We start from the raw sequence: 5,176 nt of genomic DNA, 5'->3' as shown, positions 1-5,176 counted from the left end.
CTCATGAAGATGTCCGGGAGCAGCGGCATCGTTACTGTGTCAGGAGACACAAGGGATGCATTGCAGGCGCTCAAGCTTACTTTCAGGGCGGCCGCGGTGGCGCAGCCCACCAGCACCGACGCCCTTGAGCCCAAGGGGGCTGCGCCAGCTAAAAAGAAGCAGCTGTTCACCCAAGACAAGGCGGAAACCAAGTAGGTACCGGTCAACGAGGACAGGTCCACTGACGCTACCTTCACCATAGGAGCCAACCTCGAGCCCGAGCAGGAGAAGGCCCTGGTGAGGTTCCTGCGTGCGAACAAGAAGGTGTTCGCATGGGAACCTGATCAGTTAGCAGGGGTCCCGAGGGGTGTGATTGAGCATCACCTTAACGTGTGCCCCAACGTGCGCCCCGTGAAGCAGAAGGCGAGGCGACAGTCCACTGAGAAAGAAGCTTTCATCATTCAGGAGACCCAGAAGCTAGAAGCGGCAGGAGTTATCCGCGAGGTCCGTTACCCTGATTGGCTGGCTAATCCGGCCGTTGTGCCGAAAAAGGGAGGAAAGGAAAGCATGTGTGTCAACTTCACCAACCTCAACAAAGCCTGCCCACAGGATCCATTTCCGCTCCCCCGCATTGACCAGATAGTCGACTCTACCGCAGAGTGTGACCTATTGTGCTTCCTAGATGCCTTCTTAGGCTATCACCAGATCAAGATGGCGGTAGAAGACGTGGAAAAACGGCTTTCCTGACCCCGTGTGGAGTGTACTACTACACGTGCATGCCATTTGGGTTGCACAACGCAGGCGCAACCTTTCAGCGGCTGATGCACATCGCCTTAGGCCGGCAGCTCGGGAGGAACGCTGAAGGTTACGTTGACGACATTTGTGGTGAAGTCCCGGGAGGAAAAAGCCCTGATACAAGACCTGGAAGAAACCTTTGCGAGCCTCAACAAAGTGGACCTACGGCTCAACCCGGAGAAGTGCGTGTTTGGGGTCCCCTCGGGCAAGCTCCTGGGTTTTCTCATGTCCCACAGGGGCATCGAGGCCAACCCAGAGAAGGTCAAAGCAGTCGAAGACATGAGCCCGCCAAGGACCCTCAGAGAGATGCAGAAGCTCACCGGGCGTGTAACCGCGCTAGGGCGCTTCATCTCCAAGCTGGGGGAACGAGCACTGCCCTTCTTCAAGCTGATGAAGAAGAAGGGCCCCTTCGAATGGACTGAAGAGGCCGACAAGGCATTCCAAGATCTCAAGAGGTACCTTACCAGCCCACCAGTGATGGTAGCTCCGCGTCCACGGGAGCCCCTGGTGCTCTACCTTGCGGCCACCCCCTACTCCGCTAGCGCAGCCCTGGTGGCGGTTAGGGAGGAGCGCCGGACCAAGGCCGCAGCCATCGTCTGGGCTGAAGCAAAGCAAAGCCAAGAGGGCCTCGCGAGGACCACGACCGCAGCCCGAGTGGAACAGCCGCAGCAGGAGAACGCACCCGGGCAAGAGAGGCCTCTTCAAGCGACCAAGCACTGGGGGCTCCACCATCTCAGGAGACGCCTCGACCTCTCGAGGATGCAAGCTGCGCCAGCACCCTCAACCTCGTCGAGCATCCCGTGTACTTCGTCAGCACGGTGCTACGGGACGCAACGGCGCGGTACCCCATGCCTCAAAAACTCCTCCTCGCGCTATTAGTGGCCTCACGCAAGCTGCGACACTATTTCCAAGGCCATCCCATCAAAGTCGTCTCAGCATACCCCTTGGAAAGGGTACTCAGGAGCCCCAACTCAGCTGGAAGAGTCGTTGAATGGAACATCGAACTACAGGCATTTCAGCTAGAATTCAGTACGACCAGAGTCATCAAGGGAGCCGCACTTGCGGATTTCGTGGCAGAATGGGCAGAAGCACCGGGTCTCGAGGCAGGCGAGGACCGATCACTTTCCCCGGGAAGTGAGGCACCAGACGGCTGGGTCATGTACTTCGATGGGGCATTCTCCCGACACGGCGCGGGAGCTGGCGCAGTGCTCGTATCCCCTACCCAGGACAAACTCTACTACGCCGTGCAACTCTGTTTCCAGCACGGAGAAAAGGTCTCCAACAACATAGCAGAGTACGAAGGCCTGATAGCAGGCTTGAAAGCCACAATCGCCTTAGGGGTAAAGCGCCTCATCATCAAGGGCGATTCGCAGCTCCTCGTCAACTTCTCCAACAAGATATACGAACCAAAGGATGAGCACATGGAAGCCTACCTCGCTGAGGTTCGCAAGATGGAGAAACAGTTCTGGGGGCTGGAGTTGCAGCATGTGCCTCGCGGCACCAATCAAGAGGCTGATGACATTGCCAAGAGGGCATCCAGGCGGCTGCCTCAGGAGCCTGGCGTCTTCGAGGAGCGGCTCTTCAAACCCTCGGCGGCACCGTCACTATCGAGCACGGCGCAACCAAGGGAGGAGCTCCCTCAGCCGCCTACCTCGGGAGCTCCGGCCTGCGGCCCGGCTTCAGGGGCACGCCTGCTCCTGGCGTTAGAGCCTCAGGAAGGGTGTTGGATCGCAGAGCTCAAGAACTACTTGATGCAAGGGACCCTGCCGGAGAGCGAGGAGGAGGCAGAGCGTGTAGCGCGGCAGGCCACGGCTTACTGCATCAAGGATGGGGAGCTCTACCGGAAGCGACCAAATGACGTGTCCCTACGTTGCATCTCCAGGGAGCAAGGGAAGGAGCTGCTGGCGGACATACACGGCGGAGACTGTGGGCACCACTCATCATCGCGAACCCTCGTCAGAAAGGCATTCCGCAGTGGATTCTACTGGCCCACAGCACTCAGCGACGCCGTTGAGCTGGTGAAGGCTTGCGAGGCCTGCCAGTTCCATGCTAGGCAGATCCATTAGCTGGCGGGGGGGGTCTACAGACTATACCCCTCTCGTGGCCATTCACAGTTTGGGGGCTAGACATTCTGGGCCCATTCCCTCGGGCGCCAGGGGGCTATCGCTACCTCTACGTCGCTGTGGACAAGTTCACCAAGTGGGCTGAGGTTGAAGCTGTCCGCACCATCCCAGCAGGCTCCGCAGTCAAGTTCATCAAGGGTCTCGTGAGCCGGTTTGGGGTGCCCAACCGCATCATCACCGACAACGGTTCGCAATTCACCAGTAATCTCTTCAAAACGTACTGTGCTAACCTTGGAACGCAGATATGCTACGCCTCGGTGGCGCACCCCCGGAGCAACGGCCAGGCCGAGCGGGCCAACGCGGAGGTCTTGAGGGGCCTCAAAGCCAGGACCTTCAAGAAGAAGCTGGAGGCTTGCGGCAGGGGCTGGTACGAAGAGCTCCAGTCCGTGTTGTGGTCTATCCGCACAACCGCGGCCAAGCCGACTGGCGAGACCCCGTTCTTCCTCGTCTACGGAGCAGAAACTGTCCTCCCTCACGAGGTCAGGCGTCACTCCGCATGGGTCCTGGCGTTCGACGAGACGCAGCAGGACGCCATGTGGGGGACGGATCTCGTGCTGGGGGAGGAACACCGTCGAGAAGCCGCGCTACGAGCGGCAAGGTATCAACAGGCGCTGCGGCGATACCACTGCCGCAACATCCGCCACAGAACTCTTGAGGTAGGGGACCACGTGCTCAGACGGGTTCTCTCCAGGGAGCGACTGCACAAGCTCTCTCCCATGTGGGAGGGCCCATTCAAGGTTGTTCATGTTTCCAGGCCTGGCTCCGCGCGCTTGGAGACCCCGGAGGGAGTACCCGTCCAGAATGCGTGGAACATTCAACATCTCCGGAGGTTCTATCCCTGAGTGAGGCCTAGCGTCTATGGAAAGGCTCGATGCCTATGAAGAAGGCCAATGCCTGTGAAGCTGCCGCGTTTTGGAAAAGGCCCGGTGCCTTTGAAGAAGGCCAATGCCTGTGAAGCTGCCGCGTTTTGGAAAAGGCCCGGTGCCTGTGAAGAAGGCCAATGCCTGTGAAGCCGCCGCATTTTGGGAAAGGCCCGGTGCCTGTGAAGAAGGCCAATGCCTGTGAAGCTGCCGCGTTTTGGAAAAGGCCCGGTGCCTGTGAAGCCGCCGCGTTTTGGAAAAGGCCCGGTGCCTGTGAAGAAGGCCAATGCCTGTAAAGCTCGCCGCCCGTGACACTCTCACATAATAATGACTGGGGCTGTACACGCCCCGGAGTCTCCGGAGTGCCGCCCACGCCCAGTGGCAACACTTAGCTCCGCGCTGGTGAGAAGACGTCGAAGACTAGAATAGGTGCCGGACGCGGCTTTTTCATTTGCTTTCTGTAGTTGGCTTGTTCGTTCCTGTTTGAAGTTTTACTAGAGCTGTCGCTGTCCCAGGCTTGTGATTCTTTGTCCTTTTCACTCACTTGCCTCGTTTTCTCTCGCAAATCTCACGAGGGAGGTTCGCGGGCGCCCTCACGAGTGTTTTCTGCCCTGATCGTTTGAAGCTTTCCTGTCCGGGTCCGTTGCGGGAGCACCCCTCCCAGTCCATGCCCCACGGGCATCGCGACACGAGCGCGGGACCTGGGCTGATTACCCTCGCAACCAGACCGAAGGCTACTCCTCCTGCTAATCCTTGCAGGACATGAAGCGCGCGGCGAGGCATCAGCCTCGGGAGGCGAGGACCGCGTCAAGCCCCACTAAGCTAAATAATTCTCGCACATGGGCACGCGGCTCGGAAACATAACGCAGAAATAGCAGAATCAGCACAATGATTAACAGCAACAGTTCTAACACGCCCCCGTAGGGCCCTATACTACCTTCTTTTTTTTGCGCGGGGAAAGAAGAAAGACAAAATGGGCACAACCTGCCCGGCACCAACTTGCGACGAAAGCTCGAGCTGCCTCAGGGGGCTCAAGCGGATCCCTCCTCTCACTTCACCGGGGCGCGACGGGGGGCTGACCCGCTACCTTCACCCAGGCGGGCGCGAAGGTGCGGGGGCTGGTCGCGGTCACCGCTGGAGGAGCTGCTGCCTAAGAAGGAGTCGCCAAAGCTTGGCGAGCCCCAAGCGCCGCCGCCTACACGCCTGCCGCCGTCTTCATCCTGGTCAGCACCGGGGCTGGGCAGGAAGCCGCGGTCATCGTCTTCGGGGCAGCACCCAGCGCGGCGACCGTCTTCCCCGAACACCCTCACATAGAGGGTGGCGTCGCCATCGAATTTGAAGTGCAGGGTGCATTGCCGGCTCAGGCCGCGCGCACGGGAAAATGTTTGCCAGCCGCGGGTCAGGGCCGCATCCCTAGAA

Source organism: Triticum aestivum, chromosome 3A, assembly GCF_018294505.1.
Source record: "Triticum aestivum cultivar Chinese Spring chromosome 3A, IWGSC CS RefSeq v2.1, whole genome shotgun sequence".
NCBI lineage: Eukaryota > Viridiplantae > Streptophyta > Magnoliopsida > Poales > Poaceae > Triticum > Triticum aestivum.
The sequence above is the reverse complement of the archived record's forward strand: the minus strand, read 5'-3'. Positions refer to the sequence as shown.